This window comes from Physeter macrocephalus, chromosome 10 (genome assembly GCF_002837175.3).
Source record: "Physeter macrocephalus isolate SW-GA chromosome 10, ASM283717v5, whole genome shotgun sequence".
Taxonomy (NCBI): Eukaryota; Metazoa; Chordata; class Mammalia; order Artiodactyla; family Physeteridae; genus Physeter; species Physeter macrocephalus.
Window position 1 is genome coordinate 47,392,449 of NC_041223.1, and position 7,868 is coordinate 47,400,316.

General features: G+C 40.8%; 1 long non-coding RNA gene across 2 annotated transcripts in view; it reads left to right on the forward strand.

The window, feature by feature from the left end:
* The first annotated feature begins 579 nt into the window (after window positions 1-579).
* LOC114486969 (uncharacterized) overlaps window positions 580-7,868 on the forward strand; it is a 51,868-nt gene continuing 44,579 nt past the window's right edge. For both annotated transcript variants that reach the window (XR_008618308.1, XR_003681481.1), the window contains exons 1-2: window positions 580-652; window positions 3,326-3,418. This is a non-coding gene — a long non-coding RNA (uncharacterized lncRNA). The remainder of the gene's footprint in view (window positions 653-3,325; window positions 3,419-7,868) is intronic.

The following is a 7,868-nucleotide window of genomic DNA, read 5'->3' on the forward strand; positions in this document are numbered from 1 at the left end:
TTTCTCGAATGCCTATTTGCCTGGTATCGGCTTGTCTCCTTGGCAACGGCCAGGAAAGATTCGGAGCCCCAGGCGGGGGGGAGGGGGAAGGGGCGGAGCCGACGGGGGGTGGACAGGGAGGTGGTGGAAGGGAAAGAGACGCAGAGCGAGAGACAGGGAGACAGACAGCGAAGCAGATGGCCGCGCGAGGGGGCGGAGTCCCGGCGGGGCGTGGACGTCGCGAGGTCGACGGAGCCAATCAATTCCCTCAGCTCCTCCGGGACTAGAAAACAAGTGTAAACAGATTGACTACCCACGAGCGGTCCCTAGTTTAGGGTAGTAAGGTTAGTTTTCTTTCGATAAGAGAGCGCATTTTTAGCGTAGGTTGGAAAGCCGACAGTCCCCAGTAACTGGCGGGGGGAGGCGGTTTGCGGGGCTCTGCCGGGGGGGGGGTGGGGAGCGGGGGCGGGGGCGCTGGGTCAACCTCTCCTCAAACTCTCCCGGCGTCGGGCCAGCCGGGGGGAAGCCGCGAATGCGCGAGGCGGGTGAAGGCGGAGGATGGGTGAGGAAGGAAGGGGTTGGGAAATGGGAAGAGGTCACTCTGCCTCGGAAACTACATAACGACTGGGAAGGACCTCCAAACAAGACTGGAACCAGTAGGAAGTTGTACAGTGTAAGTACATAGTTCCTCAGGAGTTCGGTGTTCTTGCACCCCGAGATAAAGGTTTCAAATCAAGTTCTAAGTGTATAAATAGGATTATATATATATATATATATATATATATATATATATATATATGACTAAAGAACCCAAGTGGTCATAGTGAAAATGTAAAACTGGTAAATGCCTGTAACCAACTCACCAGGAGGAAACAGTCATTTATTCTCTTTTCACCACGCACTAGGGTATTTCTAAGAGGATGACAATCTGGATATGGTTTTCTCTAGAAAAAGAACGATTTCTTTAGGATACCTCAGAGTTATTTTTTTCCTTAAAATGTTAGCAGTAGAAGGGAATTTTTAGGTAGTTCCACAAATTCCTTGAGGGCCTGCTGTATCCCTCAAGGCCTTGTTTTCCCATCAGTGAACAAGCAATGCAATCTTTGGCCTCCAGGAGCTTACTTTCTTTTTCCAGCCGCGTGGCTTGCAACCAGGGATTGAACCAGTGCTCCCTATAGTGGAAGCCTGGAGCCCTAACCACTGGACCGCCAAGGAATTCCCTAGGAGCTTGCATTTTAGTAGACTGCTTTAGGTGAATTGGATTATCTAGTCTCATCTAGTCTCTTACCAGATGAAGAAACAGTTCCGGGGAAGTTGCCGGATTTTGTCAGTTGGTAGAGCCAGGAATAGAGCTCACCCCCTTGATGATTCCACATCTCCAGTTTCTTCCACTACTCCTGTTGCTGACTAACCTTCCCTTGATGGCACAGATTCATTGAATAGGTTGGTTATTCATAACTAAATTATTTCTTCGGCTCCTGCTAAGTACTAGGAAGGGGCTAGACATCAGTTGACACCAGGGAACATGTCTGTCCTCTCATGTAACTTCCACTTCACATTATTATCTCTTAAAACTTCTTAGATATGAAGAAAGAGAACAAAGGATGGGATTAACTGTGTGCTTAGAAGAAAGCAAACAAACAAAAAAACAATAACAAAGATGCGGGCCACTTTCTAGATTCCAAATTAAATATACCTTTTTCATTTGAAAGCATTCAGTCAACATTCATTCATTCACAAAGTACAAGATCGCACTGTGTTAATGGTGTGGTGCTCCGTTTTTCATCTTAGGTTTTATATTACTTGAACTTTAATACCACAGAAATTGATTAGTGTGGAATACAGTGTGGAGCAAAGCAGACACAACCCGTCATTCATTCAACAGGTATTTATTGAGTTCCTATCATGTGCTAGGTATGTGGAACATATCAGTGAACAAAAGAGACAAGAAATCTTTATGGAGGTTACATTCTAGAGTAGGGAGAAAACAAACTTTAATAAATGTAAGTAAGCAGATTATATGGAATACTAGTAGTATGTAAGTGTTGGGGTGGGAGCAAAGTAAGGAGGATATGAGTGCAGGGTTGAAATTCTATATAGGAGGTCAGGGAAGGCCTCATTGAGAAGATAAACTTTGAGCAGATTTGAGGAGGTGAGGGAATTGATCAGGTGCACCTAACCTAGCAAGAGAAGGAGAAATCAGAGTTGAACAAAAAGATCACAAATAGATAAGTCATTATAAATAATCATATGTGTTCTGAAGGGATATGTAGGGTGCTATAAGATAGTCTGATTTAGTTAAGAGCGTTTCAGAGGGCCTTAGTTTTAAAGGAGTGACATTTTAAGAGGAAACCTAAAGGATAAGTAGGCATTAGCCAGGTGAAGTGGTGGAAAATTGTGTTCAGTTGGAGGAAAACCCCTGAGGAGGGAAGAGTTCAAATGGGTTTGGGGGGAATGTCAAGAGATTGGTTTGGCCATATTTTGGGGTGCCTATAAAATGTTCTAGTGGAAAAGTTAGATGTGCAGATGTAGGAGTCTGGAGCTCAAAGACTGGTTTGGAATGCAAATATAGATACGTGATCATTCCAGATGTAAATATTTTCTGAAGCCAAGTCATGAAAGTATGCAAAGAGAGTGCAGAAATACCTAAATACCTAAATAACTCTAAATACCTTCTGCCTTAAGAGGCTGGGTAGATATTTGTCAATTATACCTTAATAAAGCATAACATAACATAAAGTAATAAAGTAAAATAAAAATCAATGAATAGGAAAAAAGAGAGAGGTTGGGTAGAAAAGGAGGCTAGCTGGCAAAGAAGACTGAGAAGGAACCTCCAAGGAGGAGACAGAAAACCAGGACAGTGTGGTGTCTGGAAAATCAGTGAAGACAGTGTCTCAAGGAGGAGTGGTTAGTTTTGTCAAATGCCGTTGAGAAGTCAAAGACTGAAAAGTTTCCATTGGCTGTTGCTGGTTACAGAACAGCATTCTGTATACAGAATACAGAAATTACTAGTTATGGGCTCCAGAGCAGTTTTTATCCTATGTTGAAAGTGGAATCCAGATTTAGTGTGTTAAAGAGTAAATGGGAGGTGAAGAAGATGACAACTTCTTTATGAAGCTTGGCTGGGTAGAGGGTGTAGAGAGACAGGGCAGTAGCTGGAAAGGGATGGTATAATGTTTTTTGTTTGGGTTTGTGTTGTCTTGGATGGAAGATATTAGAGCAAAGTTAACTACTCTGGAAATTAATCCAGTAGAAAGGAAAAATGTTACACTCAGGAAGGAATGGAGATGTAGGGCACATGCTGAGATACTGACTTTTGAAAGACTCTACTCCTTTCCTGTAACAGGGGAAGAAGAGGATGGTCAAGATTGACTGGCTGGAAGATGAGAGAGCTCCCTCCTGATGGTTTCTACTTGCCTTTGAAATTCATCAGCTAAGGGTGAGGAAGAGAAGTCGGGGTGTGATTATATTATAGAAGTTATGGAATAATAATTGGGAAGCATAGGATTGAGACTTTTGGGCATAGTAAGATTTTAGAGCAATAATGAGTACCCATTTGAGGTTGATAAATCCCTATGATGCTTAGTCAGTATATCAAAGTTTCTCTCTCAAATAAAGTCTTATGTGAAAAATAGTATCTATTACAATCCTCTTTAAGATTACCAGCTATTCACTTTCCCAGCCTATACCCAGTTTTTAAAAATTGAAGTATAGTTGATTTACAGTGTTTTGTTACTTACTGCTGTACAGAAAAGCGACTCAGTTATACATGTATATGCATTCTTTTTCATATTCTTTTCCATTATGGTTTATCACAGGATACTGAATATAGTTTACTGTGCTATACAGTAGGACCTTGCTGTTTATCCATTCTATATATACCAGTTTGCATCTGCTAATCCCAAACTCCCAGTCCCACCCTCACCAATCCACCACCCCCTTGGCAACCACCAGTCTATTCTCTATGTCCCTGATTCTGTTTCATAGATAAGTTCATTTGTGTCATACTTTAAGATGCCACATATAAGTGATATCATATGCTATTTGTCTTTCTTTTTTTAAAAAATTTATTTATTTTTGGCTGTGTTGGGTCTTCGTTGCTGCACGTGGGCTTTCTCTAGTTGCGGCGAGTCGGGGGCTACTCTTCATTGCAGTGCACGGGCTTCTCATTGCGGTGGCTTCTCTTGTTGCGAAGCTCAAGAGACGGGCTCTAGGTGCATGGGCTTCAGTAGTTGTGGTGCGCAGGCTCAGTAGTTGTGGCGCACAGGCTTAGTTGCTCCGCGGCATGTGGGATCTTCCCGGACCAGGGATAGAACCCATGTCTCCTGCATTGGCAGGGGGATTCTTAGCCACTGCGCCACTAGGGAAGTCCCTGTCTTTCTCTTTCTGACTTACTTCACTTAGTATGATAATCTCTAGTTGCATCCACATTGTTGCAAATGGCATTATTTTTTCTTTTTTATGGTTGAGTAGTATTCCATTGTATAAACGTACCACATCTTCTTTATCCATTCATCTGTTGATGGACATTTAGGTTGTTTCCACCTCTTGGCTATTATGAATAGTGCTGCTATCCAATTTGTATTATGCCTATACAGTCAATATCTGCACAAAAATATAGATTAAACTAGGTCTGCTTTTATAAAACTCCATTTCAGTTAATCTTGTATGATTTTGTACAGATATGTATAAACAGAATGGAAAAGGGAAGAGAACCTACTGGGTGCTAGGCACTGCACCACGTGAGCCTGTGATAGGCTTGTGTTTCACCCTTACAACAAACCCATGGACTTGAATCATTATCCCCATTTTATAGATTTGGAAATTGATGTTCAGCAAGGTTTGGAAAGTGAAATTCAACTAGTGTGTTAACCATTGTATGTTGAGGGCTATCTGATTTTAGGAATCTAATAAAATCTCAAATGGTTGTAATAGCAAAGTGGAATCTCATAGTAGGAGCTTTATTAATTTTTTAACTGGTACCATGTACTGAAATTTTAACTTTAAACTTTGCTTTAGTGTTCTTTATTAACTATCCAATAGCACTCAAATAGAAAGATTCTTTCATGGTTAGGATACATCAGAGTCACTGATTATCTGATCTGAAGGCTCAAGGACTAACACCCAGAATAGGAATGAAGCTTCTGGAATGTTAGATCCCCTCTAGATACTTAGGTGATTACTACAAAACCACTAGAAGCTTGAGTATATTTTTAATTACTGCTCTTCAGGCGTATTGATCGACTTAGCAAGAGTTTTTATATTTGAAAAAATCCCAAAGGGTAAGATACACTCTAGATTAGAGAAAGGTTAAAAAAAAAAAAAAGCAGGAAAAACCCCAAAATTTTAAAGAAAAAGTTTTCTCCAGAAATTTTGAATCAAAGCTTATCTACAGTAGCATTTTCTAGAATTTGCAGTATTTACCCTCTAAGGGACAGGCTGAAAACTTTCCATATCAGCTTTTGAAAGAGCTGAGTTGGGAGAGGGAAATAATTCCTTTCCCATCTTTGTTTCCAGAGGTCAGGCAAGTAAATAAAGAAAAATAATCAAAGTTTACATTAAAAGGGTATGGTTCCTAGTCTTATAGAGTTATCTAACTAGTCAGTCAGAAATGAGAGTAGAAAATGAGAGTACAAAAATGAGAAAATGAGAGTAGAAAGAGAGTAAAAAAAAAAGAGTAGAAAATTCACAATGAAAGAAAGTTGAATTTTCAGTGTAGCATCATAGGAACCATGCAAAGGTAGGTTTTTCATTGTTATTTTAAAGTCATGGGGCTTCCCTGGTGGTGCAGTGGTTGAGAATCCGCCTGCCAATGCAGGGGACACGGGGTTCGATTCCTGGTCTAGAAAGATCCCACATGCCGTGGAGCAGCTAAGCCCGTGCACCGCAACTACTGAGCCTGCGCTCTGGGGCCCACGAGCCACAACTGCTGAGCCCGTGTGCCAAAACTACTGAAGCCCATGCGCCTAGAGCCCGTGCTCCACAACAAGAGAAGCCACCGCAATGAGAAGTCTGCGCACCACACCGAAGAGCAGCCCCCACTTGCCACAACTAGAGAAAGCCCGCGTGCAGCAACGAAGACCAAACACAGCCAAAAATAAATAAATAAAAATAAAAATAAAGTCATAAATACTTTCTGATATTAAAAAGTAGATTAAATCCCTGAGATACTTGAACTATTCTATGGCTCAAGAAATTAAAGTATAAAATCATATCAAACATTTATCTTTATTCCAAATGATAATGGAGTTTTTAAAAAAGGATATGTTAACCTTTAGAAATCACTTGTTGCGACCAATAAATTGACAAGTTTTTATTAAGCTGCTGCTAAACCAGACTTCATTAAGGCCCCCTCCAGTCTGATGGACATTTCAGTGCCTTTAGCGCTCTGTTAGGCTTTCTGATGGGATGATTGGGAAGGATGATGACATTCATTTGTTCAACCGATATTTATTAAGCACCTACTTTATACCAAGCACTGGGTGATAGTGCTTGCCTGCGATAGCTCACTGAATCCGCAGAGTAATTTTATAAGGTAGAAACCATTGCTTCCTATGTCTTCACAAATCAAGTCCTGCAGAGGTTATATAACATGCTCAATTTTTTGCTGCTTTTAAGTGGTCTGGGCTGGGTTGGGTTCTGAATCCAGCTCTTGGTGGTTCCAAAGCTTGTGGCACTGTTTCCCTGGATACCATGCTGTCTTAGAGTAAGAATTTTATGGGCTATTTCCAGTTCTCCTGGAGGTTACAAAAATGCCTGAGACACTAAAAATTAACCAAAAGGCATTCAACTTCATTTATGCATTGTGAGAGAAGTATTTAGGGACACGTCTATAAAATGAGAATTAGCATTCAGAAAATCACACACACACACACACACACACACACACACACACACACTCAAAATCTGACAGATCAGATTCTTGAACCTGGAAACATCCTTAGTAACTTTATCCAGAATATAGTTATTGCAAATTAGATATTGGTGTAATTAAATAAAAACACGGTTAAGTTGCACTCAGATCTCACCTCTATCTTTTCTGGAGGCAGAAGTGTGAGTCTGGCCGAGGGCAGAGTGAAGCCATTGGAATGTAGGTAAAATAGAGTGTAGAACTAGAAAAAGGAAGTTACAGTTGAGAAGGAAATCAAGATATGAGATGGGAGGTGAGATCAGAGATGAGAAGGTGCAGGACCACTGTAGGAAGACTGTAAGTATACCTGGAAAGAAAGAAAATCACAGCAGAGAATGTAGGTGTGATGCCAATGGGGCATTTTTCCATTAAGTCTGCAGTTGGAATTTGATTTACATTGTGGTTGTAGGTTTTAAAATTTAAAGCAATTTTACATATGTTTCATTTAATACCCACAGTAAATTAAGGCATCAATTAAGTTAATTCCCAATTATAAGAGAGTTAAGTAATTTACTTGAGGTCCTAACTGTAGCTGCTCAGACCAGCCAGTGTCTTGTTGGTCGGCTGGGACAAACAGGGACTTTCTTACTGCCCCATCCTGCTGTCTCTGCCCTTGTGTAGCATTTTTCCACTCCCATTCCACCTTGATACTTAATAAAAGGATAGTCATGCTGCGTTCCTAATTGATTTCGAGTTTTGTTCTCCTTGCTGCAAATACTACTTCTATGCCAGTGACATTAAAATCAGAAATACCTGTCCTAACTGCCACCCCAAATTCCAGATCTGTATTTTCTGCGGTCTCCTTACTGATCTGGGCATTGCTGTGTGTATATTTCTCACCACTCCCTCAAACTCAGGTTATCATTTTCCCACCCAAACCAGCATCACATTCTGAAAGGATTTCTGTCGCTTTCTTGGAGACATTTTTTTTTTTTTTTTTTTTTTTTTTTTTTTTTTGTGGTACGCGGGCCTCCCTCTG